The sequence below is a fragment of the Bos grunniens genome, chromosome 10 (assembly GCF_055505025.1).
Source record: "Bos grunniens cultivar Pamir isolate PY7600 chromosome 10, Bosgru_T2T1.0, whole genome shotgun sequence".
In the NCBI taxonomy this organism is placed as follows: domain Eukaryota; kingdom Metazoa; phylum Chordata; class Mammalia; order Artiodactyla; family Bovidae; genus Bos; species Bos grunniens.
In genome coordinates this window covers 32,297,501-32,316,593 of record NC_141174.1, presented here as the reverse complement: position 1 = coordinate 32,316,593, position 19,093 = coordinate 32,297,501, and the positions used below count along the sequence as shown (strand labels likewise).

General features: G+C 38.4%; 1 protein-coding gene across 24 annotated transcripts in view; it reads left to right on the top strand.

Moving 5' to 3' along the window:
• Positions 1–19,093, top strand: part of LOC147364263 (potassium channel, subfamily K, member 16-like) — a 292,159-nt gene that overhangs the window by 87,435 nt on the left and 185,631 nt on the right. The window contains exon 2 of one of the 24 annotated variants that reach the window (XR_015134275.1): positions 14,721–14,872. The exons of the other annotated variants lie outside the window; for them this stretch is intronic. The gene's annotated coding sequence lies outside the window, so the exon portion shown is untranslated. The remainder of the gene's footprint in view (positions 1–14,720; positions 14,873–19,093) is intronic. 24 annotated transcript variants of the gene reach the window in all.

Below are 19,093 nucleotides of genomic sequence, written 5' to 3'. Positions count from 1 at the left end.
TGATGCTCCTGCCCACCCTTCATAGTAAGCACCTTGGAGTGAGCTGTTGTGTCACTCACACTTGACTAACCTGCTTACTTACTCTACAATCCAGGTGTATGCAAAGTCATACAAAGTCTGTTGACTTCTAACTCCTAATTTTGACAGTAATAATCACATACAGTTGGCTCTCTGTATCTACAGGATTTGCATCATGGATTCAATCAACCATGGATCAAAAATATTTTTTAAATAATTCCAAAAAGTTCCAAAAAGCAAAACTTGAATTTGCTGCATACTGGCAACTGTTTACATAGCATTTACATTGTATTAAGTATGATAGGTAAACTAGAGATAATTTAAAGTATATAGAAGAATGTACGTAGGTTTTATGGAAATACTGCACCATTTTATATAAGGAATAGAGCATCTACAAATTTTTCTATCTGTGGAGATTTTAGAACCACTTCCCCACAGATAAAGAAGGATAACTATACTTTCTATGAAATATTCTCCTTAATATTTTAGACCTTCTTGCTATGGAATCAATGATAAATAATGGTAAAATAAATAGTAATGGGATTGATATTTTGAGGCCCAGAAAATTTAAATACTACCTTTCAAATTCTCTAAGGCTGGCTTGACTATATTTTCTTTCTTTCTTTTTTTTTTAAGAAACTCAGTTTTTCTCTTTTATGTGAATCAGTGATTTTGGTGTCTTGAGCTGATGTTAACCTCCAAGCTCTGAGTGGAGATGTAATTTATTTTCCTCTGCCACTGTATCTGCCTTCTTCGGGCTTATTCTTGTCTTCTTCTTCTTCAACTTTTAGTTGCTGAAGTTTGGCTACTGTTTATCCAGTCTGTCTGAGATTCTGTAAACTGGAGTTAATATTACCTCTTTTGCCAAGCTATCATGAAGATTCAGTGCAACTATATAATTACAAAGCATACAACATATATAGAAGGCCCTTGGTAAGTAACAGTCGTGAATGAGTATAGTACAGACAGATGCTGCATAAGTTTAAGTTATTAATTTGCAGATATTGAGATGAGAGACAAAGCAGAAAAGGCAACTCAACTAAGAGTGAGGAGTTTTAAATTCTGGATTCACAGAGAATACTTTGTCCCATATCCATTTTCTGGGATTTTTCTCCCAACCGCATTACTGTAGTCAAAGCGGTCATATTACAATGTGACCATGTACCTGGGCTGTGGGTGACTGGTCAGGGGTTGGGCATCTGAGTTTGCCTGGATCAGTGAGTTTATTCCCTGGAGTCTTTGATCTTCATCTGCAGAAGTAAGGAAGCAGGTTGAAAGAGAAATGGAGAAAAGCACAATGGAGAAGCAGGAGTAGAGGAAAGAGAAGTTGAGGCTTCAGATAGGATTTGAATCCCTGATTCTACCTGCTTTTGTGCTGCCAGTATTTCTGCCCTTGGGCTTCTGGAGGCATTCCCATCATATCCCTATAATAATTATTCTTTTTTACTTTAACTTGTCTGCAATGAAGTTCTGTTGCTTAAAACTAAGGAGCCTAAAACAATGAGTAGCTAGACATAATATCTCTGGACCTCAGTTTTCTCATCTGTAAAATGAGCAGTGTAAGCTAATCTATAAGATGCCTTTGATTTCTGTAATTTTAAGTGTGTGTGTGTGTGTGTGTGAATGTAGGAGGTGACAGCAGGGTCTGGGCAATCATGAGATTCTGTCTGCTGCCAAATAAATGCTGAATGAACCACAAATGATAAATGGAATTAGAAACTGTAAATTTTGGACAGTAAACACTTGGAGGAGGTTGCCAACTTGATATATAACATGGTTACATAAGCATTAGAAATACAGCTTTTAATAACTTTCATCAAGGTACTTTTGAACTTTGGGTGTTGGTGAGGATAAGTGTGAATGTAGCAACGAAGGATTTCTGAAGTGTCATTTCAGGAAAGTAAGGAAAAACAATAGCAAATTGGTAGATATGATGTTCCAAAATGAGGCAATTTCAGTACCATCTGATTGTCCTTGACCCCTGACCTGGGACAGCTCTTTTCAAATAATTTCTGAGAAATGAGTGGTGCCCTGTCTTGGAAGTGGGAGGGATGGGTGCACTGCAGCTGTCCCTTCAGAAGAGAACAAGCCAGATGCAATATGGCATTCTGGCCTCTTGATGATGATTTATGAGCGTTGGGCTTCAATTACCGTGTGCTTGATGGAGATTTAATTTGTTATTGTCTTAGGAATGTAGTTCCAAATATTTGAAAAATAAAACTCAGCTCTACCTTAGTAATGGTTTATTTTTAACGGATCTTAGTGCTAATCACTTTTGATGGGTGACTTCTGTTACCTTATATCTGGGCTGAAAAAGCTGTTGCTGTCTCCATTTTTTAACTGGAGTTAACTTTCATCCATTCTAAACTCAAGTTTGTTCCTTACCATACACATTAAAAAGCCATTAATTTACTAGTTATGCAAGGATGGACACAATAAAGGATAGAAATTGTATGGACCTAACAGAAGCAGAAGATATTAAGAAGAGGTGGGAAGAATATTCAGAAGAACTTTACAAAAAAGATCTTCATGACCCAGATAACAACAATGATGTGATCAGTCACCTAGAGCCAGACACCCTGGAATGTGAAGTCAAGTGGGCCTTAGGAAGCATCTCTATGAAAAAAGCTGGTGGAAGTGATGGAATTCCAATTGAGCTATTTCAAATCCTAAAAGATGATGCTATTAAAATGCTGCACTCAATATGCCAGCAAATTTGGAAAACTCAGCAGTGGCCACAGGACTGGAAAAGGTCAGTTTTCATTCCAGTCCCAAAGAAAGGTAATGCCAAAGAATGTTCAAACTACTGCACAATTGCACTCATCTCACACGCTAGCAAAGAAATGCTCAAAATTTTCCAAGCCAGGCTTCGACAATACATGAACCGTGAACTTCCAGATGTTCAAGCTGGATTTAGAAAAGGCAGAGGAACCAGAGATCAAATTGCCAACATCTGCTGAATCATCGAAAAAGCAAGAGAGTTCCAGAAGAACATCTACTTCTGCTTTATTGGCTACACCAAAGCCTTTGTGTGGGTCACAACAAACTGTGGTAAATTCTGAAAGAGATGGGAATACCAGACTACCTGATCTGCCTCCTGAGCAATCTGTATGTAGGTCAAGAAGCAACAGTTAGAACTGGACATGGAACAACAGACTGGTTCCAAATCAGGAAAGGAATACGTCAAGGCTGTATATTGTCACCCTGCTTATTTAACTTATATGCAGAGTACATCATGAGAAATGCCGGGTTGGATGAAGCACAAGCTGGAATCAAGATTGCCAGGAGAAATATCAATAACCTCAGATATGCAGAAGACACCACCCTTATGGCAGAAAGTGAAGAAGAACTAAAGAGCCTCTTGATGGAAGTGAAAGAGGAGAATGAAAAAGTTGGTTTAAAGCTCAGCATTCAGAAAACTAAGATCATAGCATCTGGTCCCATCACTTCATAGCAAATAGATGGGGAAATGATGGAAACAGTGAGAAACTTTATATTTTGGGGCTCCAAAATCACTGCAGATGGTGACTGCAGCCATGGAATTAAAAGATGCTTGCTCCTTGGAAGAAAAGTTATGACCAACCTAGACAGCATATTAAAAAGCAGCGACATTACCCTGCCAACAAAGGTCTGTCTAGTCAAAGCTATGGTTTTTCCAGTAGTCATGTATGGATGTGAGAGTTGGACTATAAAGAAAGCTGAGCACTGCAGAATTGATGCTTTTGAACTGCAGTGTTCAAGACTCTTGAGAATCCCCTGGACTGCAAAGAGATCCAACAGTTTCAGCTTCAGCTGAAGCTGAAACTCCAATACTTTGGCCACCTGATGCGAAGAACTGACTCATTTGAAAAGACCCTGATGCTGGGAAAGATTGGAGGCAGGAGGAGAAGGGGATGACAGAGGATGAGATGGTTGGATGGCATCACCGACTTGATGGATATGAGTTTGAGTAAGCTCTGGGAGTTGGTGATGGACAGGGGAGCCTGGCATGCTGCAGTCCATGGGTTCGCAGAGTCGGACACAACTGAGCAACTGAATTGAACTGAACTGCACTAATTTACCAATAAGCTCTACTTGAGTTCAACCTATAGGTTATCACTGTCTGACTTATATGGGTAATACTCTCTTAACCCCCACACTGTCTTGTTAGTGGCCAAGAGCCCAGATTCTGCTGTTGGACTCAGTTCAGTTCAGTTCAGTCGCTCAGTCGTGTCTGACTCTTTGCGACCTCATGAATTGCAGCACGCCAGGCCTCCCTGTCTATCACCATCTCTGGGAGTTCACTCAAACGCACGTCCATCGAGTCAGTGATGCCATCCACCCATCTCATCCTCTGTCGTCCCCTTTTCCTCCTGCCCCCAATCCCTCCCAGCATCAGAGTCTTTTCCAATGAGTCAACTCTTTGCATGAGGTGGCCAAAGTACTGGAGTTTCAGCTTTAGCATCATTCCTTCTAAAGAACACCCAGGGCTGATCTCCTTTAGAATGGACTGGTTGGATCTCCTTGCAGTTCAAGGGACTCTCAAGAGTCTTCTCCAACACCACACTTCAAAAGCTGTTGGACTACCTGGGTTCAAATCCTAGCTCTGCCATTTATTTATTTTAGTATCTCTGTACCTCAGGTTCCTCATTTATAATATGAGGATAATAGTGTTGATTGAATGTGTAACTATATGCCAAGCCCTTAGAACAGTGCCTGGTACCTGGCAAATGCTATGCAAGGGTTTATTATGACTATTCTTAATTGGAGACAGTGACTTCTCCATGCAGAGAATGGGCTTAAAACTCAAGTTTCCCCCTCACCCAACCTCACCAAGCAAAATATTGCCTTGAGACACACTAAGGTAAAATTTGTTTGATGCTTTTCCAAGAATGACTCCTGATGGGAAGGACTGGGAAATCTAATGATGAAAGGAGATTCCTGAAAAAGAACCATAGACCGTCTCTATCTCACAATCTTCCGCATCTAAGGAAGGAGCTGCAGGGCAGATTGAGCGATCTGTCTCTTCTTGCAGTCTCCTGCTGCCATCCCTAGGGAGCCATGTAAGCCAGGGTTCCCCATGGAGACTCCCAGTAGGACTGTGACACTATGTTCCTCCGACAACAATGGTGCAATTGTAGAGGGGGTTGAAATAAGCCATCCTCTGACTTTTCACAGTGTGTCGGTAGAGAGCAGGGTTTAAGAGAAGGAAATTACCCATCATTTTTCATTATCGTGGGTATCACTCACCCACTACAAAGAACACAATCGAGGCAGTTGTGAGGATGCAGAGCATCAGGCCCCAAACCAGCTGGCAGATCAGAAGGGGTGTTTTCTGGCTCAGCGAAGCTGACGTTAAGTAAATTGTTAGTGCTGACTCCTGCAGTGATGAGTAGAGCTTTAGGCAATAGGAACTCAGGGTGGGGAAATGAAGCTTGATATATAGGTTTCAGAATCATAAAGAGATTTCTCTAAGTGACTTTTTCTTTTCTAACAAGGATGACTTGAGAAGGTTTTATTTACATTGTCTTGTTGCATCTTGGGGCAACAGTTCTGCACGGGTCTCACGTTTCTGTATGTCTTGTGAGCAGACATGCTGGCTGTCCTTTGTTCTGGACAGCCTTTCCAAGACTGTTGGTGATAAACCTGAAAGATAGTGCTTCCCACTGGAGCAAAGTGCAGGCGTGCTTCTTGTCCAGGATAATAATGATTGTGTCTGCCTCAGGAGAAAAGGGCAGCACTCTCTCTACCTGTTATAAAAGATTCCTTCAGCTTAGGATTCCTCTTGTGTAATTCAGTGTACTGTGTGCGGGTGTTATCAGCCCCTCTTCACATGGTCTTAGAATTGGGAACTGGGGCTTGAGGAGCTGGCACAAAAATGCATGCTAGTTCTCTGGTGACTGCTCTTGCTGTGAGTAATTAGTTGTCCTTCATCTCTGATCCAGGAGTCCTGTGTCTTCCACCAACAGCCATGAAACGGTAGCCGGCTAACTTGTTAGCTCACAAGTAGAGTAAAATCTCCAATCCTTCATAATTTTTGACATGTATTCTTTCTGGCTTGTTGGGGTTGTGGAGCACATCTTAGAATATCAACAATTCAAACAACTGAATGTGATCCTCAATGGCGCACATAAATTGTGTGAGTCAATAATCTCTTTTTCCTGCCAGTTTTCTGGTCTTTGGGGGGAACTTTTTAGTCTTGTTTAAAAGTTGGATATCTTTGCTAGGATTAAAATTTATTACTATAATTTGTACATTATCATGACTTTCTTGAAAAAAATCTATTTCCCCTCCCCAAGATCCACCCTGGCTTTACCCTTCTAACCTATCTAGTAAAGAATCCAAACTTTCCGAGAGTCTCTTCCTGGAATACAGTTATGTATTTGCTTAGTTCCATAAATAGTAATTGAATGAGGCTTTGTACATCCCATCCAAAGTTTGTTTTAATCCAAATCTCATATGCTTCTGCTGTATCATTCTACTTTTACATAATAAGAAGAGCAACCACAAATATTTATTGAAGAGTTATTTTGGCCAGGCACTGAAATAAGGGCTTCACATATATTCTCTTCCTTAATCTTTATAATAACTCCATGAGGTAGATTCTTTTATCATCACTTTAACACAGATGGAAAAAACGAAGGCTTAGAAAGTTAATGTGTATAATATAACAGCTAGTAAATGGTGAAAACACAGTGGGAACCCAAGTCTGTCTTCTTCACCACCAGAACACACTGCCTCTCAGGGAGGTGCTGCCTAATTGGTCTCCAAATAACATAGTAAATAAATGAGATTTTATTGGCATAAATTATGCCACCCACAAAATATTCATCTTAGGTTTTAAAGGTGACCTAAAGTTAATTGCAATGAAGTGAAGATTACATGGTCTTGATTCTCTATTGTAAAGAATCAAGAAGAATTGGTAATGCTCCCTGTTACATTTTTCAGATTTTTTTATTCTGGCATTTGATAATGTTTTAAAATCAGTCTGAAAGTGTTTATCCTCACCAGTGATGAATTCTGAATAACTTACTCATCTCGGCTTTGTCAAATTTGGACTATCTTGCTTATATAGTGATGATAATGTAGTACACATAATTTAACCATAATATAACCAGGAATCTCTTTTCTATTCATTTATACCAGTGCCAGGTATTAATGACTATCAGATGGTCCACCAGCTAAGAATTACTTTTGTGTCTTTGTTTGCTTACTTGCACAAGCTTTATCTTGCATGGTATTCATTTCCTTTGTTAGATTTCTAAAGTTCTGTTCAGTAAATGATGCATCATTTGAGTTTTTTTTTGTATGTCATAATATTTATGAGCCATTATTCCAGATAAAAAGAAAGAAAGCCTTATTGAGGCACTTGAGATACTTCATGGTATTAAAGCCACAGCAGAGTCAAAAAACAGAAAACAATGAAGTAGGTCAAGTGTGGGTCAAAGCTCAGCTCCTCCATTTACCATTGGAGTCATTTTGGTAAGTTTATAAATCTTTAGAAGCCTCGGGGTTTTTTTGTAGTTGTTAAGTGTAATAATATTGTCTAACACACGGTGTTTTTGCAAAGATTAGAAATAATGTACTTAAGGTAATTGAACAAACTAGTTACTCAAGAAGTGATCATTGTTGTTTTTAAGGCAATTATTATTATTATTATTACTGTGTATCATTGCTAAGTGGCTAATATGTGCAAGATATTGTTCAAAACACTGTACATGGATTTTAATTCATTTTTTCTTAATAACTCAGTGAGAAAGGTAATTATTGTTTCCCCAGATCACACAAGATGTGTCAGTGCTGGAATGTGAATTCATTTCCTTTTGACTCCATAGTCTATACTCCTGATAACCACAATAATAAGAAAATTTCATCTGTAATAAAATAGCCCAGTTACTGATATTTAACAAAACACCAAGGAATGTAATGCAATTATGGTGTTGTGTATGAAAATACATGGACCCATCTACTCACTCTGTGTAAACCATATCTCTAATGTCAAAACCTCTCACCACCCACCTCTTAGATTACCTTGTACACGTTTACTAATGTAAATGAATTACAAGTTTAGTTAACTCAAGTGTGATATTAAAATATTAGGTCCTACTGTAAAGAGTGAGTTTGTGTGTATTCCAGTGTATGAGGAGAATGCTGTCAAGGCCTACATTGGCCTTTCGTATCAGTGGCAGTAGTAGTGCGGTGGTGTGTGTGTTTCTGCCCAATGTATCTCTATAGATATATTTAGATATACAGCTGTAGAGTCTCACTAAATAATAATCATGAAATATTTCCTTTCTTTCCCAAGCAAATATGAATATTTCTCTCACTTTGTACCTTCATGAAACTTCAATTAAGATTCTCTGGGTATAAAAAAAATAGATATTTCATATCAAACATTTAATTCATACAATTTCAGGCTTTAAAAATGAATATATTTGGCCACAGGTCTTTGTGAATTTGAATTTGGGGCTTCAGGATCCCTCCCCACCATCTGAGGTGCCTGGCTTCCTCTGTGGCATAGTGACACTATATTTCTATGGCAACTGTCTTCGCATTTTACAAGCCTCACAAGAACCCATTCCCACATGTTAAAAGCACCAAACAACAACTGACATTTAATATTAATCCCGTTATTACCTCCACGGTTTCCCCTCTATTCAAACATTTTCCTTTGATTAATGCTTTACCAATTTCTGAAAGTGTAATATTTTCTTGTTTCATTTTGTTTCCTTTGCTTAGAATGTCCTCTCTTTTCTTTTCTCCTATTGCAATTGCATCTACCTTTCCAGGGAGAGCTACAAAGTCAATTTTTCTGGAGACTAATCCCAGTATTAATCAAGCTGGAAGGTTTTCCTACCTGTATAACATTAAAGTTTTCCTGATAATAAGGAATAAGGCATGTTACCTAAATATCTTCAGGTTGGTGAATCATTTGTGCATTTTGATTCTCCAGAGAGAAATTGTTACCTGCACAGCTTGATTACTGTATGGTGCCCAAGATAGTCCTTCACAGTCAATAGCAGGTATCTGATTTAGGTTTCTTGAAAGAATAAATAAACAAGTGATTTGTTTGAAAACGTAAGAGACAGACATTGTCTGGTACAGCAGGGAAACTACAAAAGACTGGGCTGGAGACAGCCCGGATGACGTGGGAAAATAATTTAACCTTTCTGAACTCAGTTTCTTCATCTGTGAAAACATAAGTGATCCTGCTTCTGTCCTTGCCCTGTATACTTATGGGATTGTTGTGAGAACCAAACAAAGAAATGTGTGCACACCGAAGTGCACCATACATGCTGACCTAAGTGATTAGATGCCTGGACAGCTGGACAGCCCAGCTGACACTTTAATAGGAAATCTACACACCATTATCTCCATCCAAGAATATGCTATCCAACTCTTTCGATGTTATGTAATAAAAATGGTTCACTTAGTCCCTCATCTGTTTTCCTATTCATTCATTCTGTAAATATTTATGAAGCACCTACCAGGCACCATGGTAGGCACTGGGGGTAATAAACAAGTAAAGACAGATGTAGTTCCCTACTCTCAGGGTCCTTGCATTCTTCTGGAGGAGACCCAAAATAAGCCTGCAAATCGATGAGGATAACATTAGTAGAGGATAAGAGGTGGTAAGCAAGTAAAGCAGGGACCTGCTAGCAGGTACGTGGGGGTAGGCATTATTAGCACTGTCAGAAAAGGCCTCTCTGGGTGACCAGAAGGCAGATAAGGCACAAGCTCTACAAAAGCTTGGGGACAGCAGATACAAACCCTCTGAGGTGGGACAGGCCTGGAGTGTTCAGAGAGCAGAAGGAAGGCAGTGGGCTGAAGCAAAGCGAACTGCTGTAGTGTGGAGGTAACGGATGGTGGACAGGAGATCTCTTTCCATAGTTCAGTCAAGAAAAAAGCAAGACATTTTCTTTGCCAATAAGGATCAAAGAATTTAAGACTGGCTTAATTCTGGCGAAAACTTAGCTCATTGGATTATACTATAAGGTATTTATATAACCATGCTATTAGAGACTTTTGAGCTTCATTTTCTTGTATTATTTTACCATTATTAAAAGCAAAAGGATCTTAACATTGTCCATGATTATTATTATTTTACCAGAATAATTTTTTCTTCTCAATAAGTTATCATTTTGGTGATTTGCACACCCCTTAGTGTAATTTCATTATAACCAATATTTAGTGTAAAGTCTGAATTAATATATTTAAAAGATATTTAATTGTATTGCATTCATAGTATTTTTTCAGTAGGAAGTGCCAGCTTCTCTGTAGGTACTAGCTGAAGGGAAAATATACAATCCTTTGTGGAATCCTCTTGGAATATAAACATGGACAGACACACAAAATTAAATTCTTAGGTGATAAGCACTGTAATAAGTGTTGAGGAAAAGAGGTTATAGGGTAAAATGAAAATTCTTAGCAGTAGGAATTGACCAAGTCAGAAAGGTCAGGGAAGGGATAAGCTAATTGAGTATTATACACTAGTTGTTGTTAAGTCACTAAGTTGTGTTTGACTCTTTATATATACTAGGATATATACTCATAGTCCCATTTTAATGAGTGGATTAGAATGATCTTAATAAGTTTCTGTTCCCACTGCAGCCTTCCCTTTCCTTAGACATAAACTGCATGCACATAAATACATACTGAAGTGACTTGAATCAATTTGGTCCCTTAAGTATGTAAATTTTCCTTTGTCATCTGCTTCTACTTTTAATTTGCTCAGCAAATCAATATCCTCTCTCCTCACCTTTTTCACCTTCACAAAAGAGAAGTCAGCCCTGGTATGCACACATTGCCACTAATTAAAGATCACTGATATTGGTTTATGGAGAGATTTATCCTGCACCCGTCAGGTCTTCTCTCCTCCTGTACATGATGCCCTAGACATTTGGGACCCAGTTGCCAGAAGCTTCCAAATGCTCTGATATCACCTTTCTCCCTCATCACCTTTCCCACACACTGTTACTCTGGTCACCTAGGTGCCCCAACCTGCCACAGTCCTCGCAACTTCCTGATGCTGAAACCACACAAGCAGATGGCCCAGCTCCCTCCAGGCAGCAATTCTGTGCCAAGCATCAGACTTCCAGCCTCATAATGTGGGCTCTATCAGGCTGAGCACATAAATGCTCCAGCCCATTCTTAGCTGATAGAAAGCATATAAAAAAGGACTTTACAAACCAAGGCATGAATAAATAATTTCATGAGCAAAGCTGCAGTGTGGCAGTCCTTGGTTTAAAGCTGAAAGCCTTTCTAATGTGTTGCCAGAGGATTAAATGCTATCACCATGTTTCAGGCAGTAATTTTCATTGCATGCTTCATTCAGGATTTGGCATTGGAAAAGAAAGAATTCTGCACACGTCAAATTGAAATTAGAAGGCAGTGCACTGCTGTTTGAAGCTTGGATGCTGTTGTTTTGAGGGCATTATCTTCTTTTCAGGTGTTTCCCTCTCTTCTTTCTCTGTCTCTCCATCTCTCTCTCTCTTTCTCTCTTTCAACAGATAGTTACCACATTTCCAGTTCCTGATAAACCCTTGCTATATTGCCTAGAACTCTTCAAAACTATTCTTCATGTTGATATTTACAGCAGGGGGTTTGCAGTATTAGGAGAGTAACACCTTGTGTCTAATTGCATAGAAAATCAAAGATTAACATAGGCAAAGGAAAAGGTCTGGGACTCTGGTCTCTCACCTAAAAAACTTTTTAAAAAAATGTCTACAGCACAACCTTTGGGCATAATGCCATGGCTTTGGATTGGTCACTTTGAGTCAGGGAGAAACCTGAGTGTCTGCATGTCACTTAAAGTCCTTTCAGGCCCTGGTTGATCAGGCCCATTGAGTCCAGTCCACCTTGAGTTTGCTTCAAGGAATGGTGACCAGAAGTTCCCCAACTTCTACAGTCAACTCCCCTTTCCTTTGTAACATTTGCTACCCTCGTTTCTTTCCTCTAGTAAGGGAAATAGAATTGTTTAATCTTAATGGCTTAGCACCCAAATTCCTCTTCATGAAATACCTTTTTCTTTCTTTCCTTCTTTTTTCTTCTTCTTCTTCTTCTTTTTTTTTTTTTTGCTGCACCACACAGCTGACAGGATCTGACTTCTGTGACCAGGGATTGAACCTGGGAACTTCAGCAGGGAAAGTGCAGAGTCCTAACTACTGGGCAGCCAGGAAATTCCCCATGAAGTAACGTTCTTTGTCAAGAAAAGGTGCCATCATTTTTGTAACAATTACAGGCAGAAGATAAGATGCAAGGCTGGGGAGGAGGCTGGTGGCAATCAAGGAAGGCAAGAGAAATGGTGCCTGATAGGTGAGGAAGACAGCCCCAGACTGAGAGGCCTGCAGACTGAGAGTGTGGGGCGAAGGGCCTCGGGCCCCAAAGATGGAGAGGCTGCAGCACTATTAAGAACTGTAATGCCAGTGTTTCCATTGGAATTTCTGAGATGGAAATGCTCCCTCCATCCCCATCCCAATGCCTTCAGTAAAGAAGGTGATGAAGGGGCCAAAGGAGGGCCTGGGGTTCAAGTACTGGTAGCACAGCACAAAGCGAGCCTTCACAAGAGGTGGGCCCTTAAGGGGCTTTGTGGAAACGCTGGGGTGGAATCTGGACTGCCGCTGGCCACAGAATCAGGAGGCTCAAGCCAATTTTTCCTGGATTTCCAAAGGACAAGAGAACCTACTATAGACTTTGCCTTATACTAGATTTTCAAGGGGCCTACAAAACAATACTTTGTAATAAGCACTATGAAAATGAATGCTAGTAGTTTGCAAAGATCCTGGCTTGCAGCCAGGCAAAATGAGGGCAAAAATATGCTTAATGCAAATAGATAACTAAGAGAAGAATTTGTTTTTGTTTGTTTTTTTAATTATCTGGGCTGGTTCATCATAGAATAAAATGCTATTCTATTCTGTTTATATAAGCATTTTTCTATTGGCATATATTAGAATCCATGGAAAATCAGTCAGAGAAAATCCAGTTATAATTCTTCATGGGTTCATGCTCGAAGGAGCATTCTTAGGAATAATAACTTTCAGAAAGAAATGTGCTGTATTTCTTACTCCACGTACTTTCAGGGAACATTCTCCTGCAGATGGCTTCTTTTCTGGGTTTCATCCTGGAGCTCCATCTCTCCATCTCTCCTCTTTCAGTCACAAACTCACGGGTAGCATCACCTTACGTGTGGACAGCCACCCCACAGTGGTAGCCTCTCTTCCAGAGATTGCATGGGATGGTTACTTTCTCCATGACCTGCCTCACAGTCCTGGCCTCATCTTCTCCCAGAGATACTCTCAACCAGCTTCTCCACATAGGTGGAAACCTACATGAAGAAAAGTTCAGAATAACCCGAGGAAGCTTTCTTTTCTCCCAATGCATAGATAATAGAATCTCAGAATGGGAAACTCTTTGAATGGATTTTCTTCTATTCTATTTGGGGAGAAAAGTATCTTCTGTTAGCATAGAGGGTGGCTTTGCCAGTCTCTTTAGATCTGGGTGAAAAAGAATGTAAGGTGTGTGGTTGTGTGTGAATGTATTTGAGTCAGTGTATGTGTGTGTTTGTTTAGGAGGATGATAGAAAAAGGGGAAATTTAATGACTTATCTCAAGGATGAGTAAGGATTTTTCATGCAAGACAATTGTGGAGCCGATTTAAAACCAATTATCTTCTGTATCAGTACACATAATATCCACAACAGCATTTCAAGCGTTGTTTTTTTTCCACTGTCTTCTCAATAAAGGGTTTCATTTTAAGGGGGTCAAATATCAAAATGACATAAACGGTACAAACTGGAGAACTGGGCTGTTATCCTGCAGCTTTCTACGACGTTCACTTTAAAGCTGGTGGAACTGAGAGGAGGGATTTGAGGAATTTGGGAGTGAGGATGTGACTTGGTGCCGATATTCAGTCACAGATCAGACAGTGATCGTTCGGGATCTGGGAAGGCAGAGGACAGAGCTATCACTTGAGAGGGTGCTCAGACAAGAATGGATTTTAAATGCTCCATGAACGCCTGCCTTTACTTGTCAATTCACAGTCTGTTCCATTTAGGCTTCTTGGTTGCGAGCAATAGACACCAGCTCTATTTATTTTAAACTAAAAGGGAATTTGTGAGAAGGATCTTGGGGCTCACAAAATCATTGGGAAGCTGAAAAACAAGTCTGAAGCACGGGAAGCACCAGCCTCCTCAAGACAGGCAACAGAGCTTCAGCATCTCAGGTCCCCTGCGGAACAGGCCACTCTGCATACTGCCTGCACATCTATTAGAAGTGTGACCCGAGCCATCCCAGCCTTTCCTTACAGCCTTGTGATTCAGAGTTCTGGGCACAAACATTCCCTTGGCTCAGCCTAACTCAAGGGGCCCCTCCCTCCCTGAGAAGGCTGCACAGGGCTGGAAGAGAGGAGAGCCAGCCTCTTTAACATCCAGGGTGTTCATTAATATCCATGATGACAATTTCCCTTCTCACCACTACAATACAAAATAAAGCCTCTCCCAAAAGGTGATTGGAGTGATGACTATCTCAGTGTGTTATTGTGAGGATCAGATGACTTATTTGTAAAGTGCCTGGCATTCAGCAGTGTTCATTAGATGTTCTGTCATTTTCCTCATTGTATTGTCTCCCAAAAGGCAGTGTGCTTGTGGGTGTGTACCTATTGTTGTTTTATTTACTCACTGAATATTTATTGAGTGCCATTGTTCTTATTTTTATTTGTTTATCAAGGACTGATGAAGACTTTGTCCAGGAGTGTTACCACATAGTATCAATACCTGTGCAACTCTGGGCAAGTTATTTAACCTCTGAGATCCAGTGGGATTCTCTGCAAAGGGGAGTTAATAATCACACCTATGTTGAAGAATTCTTCTAAGCATTAAGTGAGTTAATCTACACAAAGTACTTAGCACAGTGCCTAGCAATGAGAAGTACTCAATTTGTGTTAACTATGAGTAAGAGCTCAAAGGCTTACATTTTTTCTTGAATTTGCTTATGTATTCAGCCTCTTCTATCAGAGTAATATATTCTACACATTTGCTACAGGCTCTTTGTTCTATATACAGCTTATTTTCTAAAGACCAAAGAATCCCCCTTGTAGACTTAGTGTGGGAAAGACCTTAGGAGTGTTACAGTTCAACCACTTCGTTGTGTGAAGCAGGAAGTGCAGGCTGCTCAGTGTAAGATTTGCTGACTTTCAGCCTGGTGCTCCATCTAGCCCATCTCATTTCATTATTATCAACAGCAACAGAATTCATTTCTGTTTCTATGGACCCTCAATTAAACCAAGAAAATCAGAGGTTGGTGTGAGGCAGGATTCAGCAACCATGGGCTTCTGCTATATATTTCACCATTTCTCTTCCCACTGTTTGTGATGGTAGTGGTCTGGCTGTATGCTAGGTAATGCCTATCACACTCACCTTATCTAGTCCTTGCCATCTACCTATGGCACACTGCCACAAGTAGAGACAGATGGGGCTCTTAGAGAACTTTGGCCAGCTTTTATTTCCTATCATTCTTTAAGTGGTTACTTATTATTCTACTATTCCCTGTAGTCTCTGACATTACCAATTCCCATGCTTTCTCATGGAATTAAATTAGCTTCAAATTCTTTTTCTCATGCTATGGTAGCTTGCATTTTTCTATGTTGACTGTAGCTTATCATTTTCTGGCTTTATATCCAATTCCTTCAGATTTGTGCATTTGAACACAATCTTTCCCTACTCAAAACAAAACTTCTATTAATATCAATAACCTAATGCTCATTCTCTATTCCAAGTCATTAATAAAATTTTTATTGAGACCAGAAAGAATCGATTTTCTGCCAACTATCTTGTCTCAGTTGGATACCGGGCCATTTATCAATTTCCTTTGTTTCAAATAGTTTAGCCAATACTTAATTTATTTGAAATGTTTATTTCTAAGCTAATTTAAATTTGCTTCAGATAACATTTTATTAAAGTTATATCAGAATTATATTAATGCCCTCCCTCATATAATTCTGTATTATTTCCTAAATAAACTTTATAATTATGCCAAGAGCAGCTATATTATTTTATCTGGAACAGTTTGTTTTAATAAATGCCCAAATTGCTTTGCTATTACTTGGGATTTTAAAATTACTTTTCATCAGAGTCATTGTTTTAAATTAACAGTTGTATTTGGAATAATATTTTGAAGGTTATAGTTTTCATTTTTCTTATGCTTTTAAAAAATATGTGAGCCACACAGTTCCCCTTAATCAAGAATTTGCAGTTTACAAGTATCAACATATATCCATACCAATTTAAAAAATTAGATAATTCTTTGCAAATTGATGCCTATATGGAAACAGCAAATTCTTTCCAGGGATTTTTTTTTTTTTTTTGACCTTTAGAAATTGAGGATTTTCTGCTTTTGTTGCACTTCTTACTCATAATAAATCTCAAATTAACCCTCAATTTTATTTTTAAAGGCAGATTTTAAAATGACTGAGTCTAGTATATAAGCTTTTAAAATATGTTGTCACTCATTTTACACATGTTGTGTATATTCTCTGCAATTCCCATTTTCTAATATACTTACTAAAAGTTAGAATTTCTTAGGTGGTTCTCTTCAATGTGAGGCTTACTGTAATCACCAAGTACAGATTTTCTTTGGGCTTATTTTCATGCTCGATGGCTCAAAATTGCTCTTTTGGGACTTTTTGATGCCAAATGATGGGTTGTGAATAGTTTAATGTGTTCCTGTAGCATCATGAGACTCCATCTATATTGTCAGTCTCATTTCTCTCTATCCCTGGAGGTTTAAAAATCAGAATCGACTGCAGTTTCTTTTTCATGTGTTCAACTACATACTATTTTATTGAACTAGAGTTTTTTTCCAATTTATCCAAATAGACTCCAGACACTTTGCAAAATCACAGTCCTTATGTATCTAATAATCTAGCATTAAAAACGCTTTCTCTATATGCTATGCTATCTTTCAACTTACTTTGTTACTTTAAATTCAATATTCATCAACTGTGACATCATGTTATGAGGAACACTTAATATTTAATGTGAGGTGATTAGGTCATATTTTCAACTTTAACTCCATATTTAGCTTAAGTGTCTCACATCTCTTGCATATGAGAATATAATGACCTGGCAGTTTTCTTTTTCACAGAATTTAAGACTCTTGATTAAGCTTATACTGTTACATAGCATGAATAATTATAGTTGAAGTTTTGGAATTAAATGTACAGATGATCTTGTTTCTTGCCCCTTACTTAAACATGTGTGTAAGTTCCCTTCCCTCACCTGGCATTTTATTAAATGTCTAGCATTTTGTTAAAATTAAACTCTCCTCTGAATAATCCCTCCCTCCCTCTCCACTCTCCCTCCTTTCCTTCCTACCTTCCTTGTTTTCTTCTTTCCTTTCTTTTAAAAACAGTGTTATATTTAAAAAAAAAAAAATCAGAGGTACATGAAGTTTAGTCAAATACTTACTACCAAGGAGTACCCATATGTAGAATGGTCTTCTGCTAAGAAAAAGACCAGGATAAAATATAAAACTAACCCCTTCCCTGTGTTGCCTAGTCCAGCTTCACAAGGTGGTACTACTGGTGTCTTGGGCATCAGGGGAGGTCTGTTGAGGGTTGACACTTTGCTGTGACACTGTGCTGACCACTTTTGGGGAATCTGAGTTTCCTTGAAATCCAGCTCCAATTTAAAAGTCACTGATTATCATCACAGCTGAAAATGCCACACATTTTTGTTGTGGTAAACTATATGTAACATGAAATTTACCTTTTTAAACCATTTTTAGAAGTGCAGGTCAATGGCTTTAAGTGCTTTCATTGTTAGGCAACTATCACACCATCCATCTCTAGATCTCTTTTCATCTTGCATCAGTGAAGCTCTATGCCTAGTAAACAACAGTCCGCAGTCCCCCCTTCCCCCAGACTTTGGCTACTTCCATTCTACTTTCTGTCTCTATGAATTTGACTTCTGTAGGTTTTCTGCATATCTCATATAAGTGGAATCATATAGTTTGTCATTTTGAGACTGACTTACCTTGTTCATCATAATTCCTTAGGGTTCATCTATGTGTAATATGTGTCAGAATTTCCTTGTAAAAGCTGAATAATATGCCAGTGTAAGTATATACCACATTTTGTTTATCTATTCATCTGTCAATGGATATCTGGGTTGTTACCACCTTTTGACTCTATTGGTATGGTTCAATATCTGCTTGAGTCCCTATTTTCAGTTTTTTTAGGGGGATATATACTCAGAAGTAAAATTGCTAGGTCATGTGGTAATGGTGTGTTTGATTTTTTTGAGGAGTCCCCAAATTTGTTTCTACCTGTAAGACGATTATTCCTCCTATCATATTCCATGTTTGGAAAAATTTTACTCTCTTTTGATTTCTGAATTAGTTTTTTTTTTTTTTTACAAGTACAAAATCCCTAGTTAAATAAAGGGCCAAATTTTATGACACTTTTAGTTTAGTAAGTTTTTTTAAAGAGTGTAAAATTAATCTTTAGGAATAATAAGCTATAGCCTCCTTGCCATAGCAGTTTAACAGTGGAAAGTCTTTAGCTTTTCAAAATTATAATTAAAAAAAGAATTTTATGCATGATTATCCTTTTGTAAGGTTCAATATCTGAAGTTTTCAAAGTATTTTTTTCTATTCATAGAGCATTACATTATAAGGAAACATGTAGATGTGTGATATCTTCATGAGTCAAAATTACAGAGTTGTCCTTTTAAAAATAATACATTGCTAAAAATAATTCATTGCTGAAGGTCTGAACTTAAAAGTCCACTCAAAGATGATTATCTGCATGGTAAAAAATGCTGGGAATAATCACGATTTCTTTTAATGAGTGCCTGATTGCATTTTAGGATTTGATTTATTAATAATTTTCTGACATCATAGAGACATTATGGTAAAATTGTGTTGATTTGTAGTTGAGTAATTAGAATTTGTGGTATTTGTACAAAGGTCATGAAGTTGGCTTTTTTGCAAAAGTTGTTTGGGGGAAAATAAAAGCCTGTTAACAAGACTATAAACAAAATTCCAAAGGAAAATGATTGCATATTGAAGAGAGCTGAAGTGTTTTCAAGCATTTAAGAAAT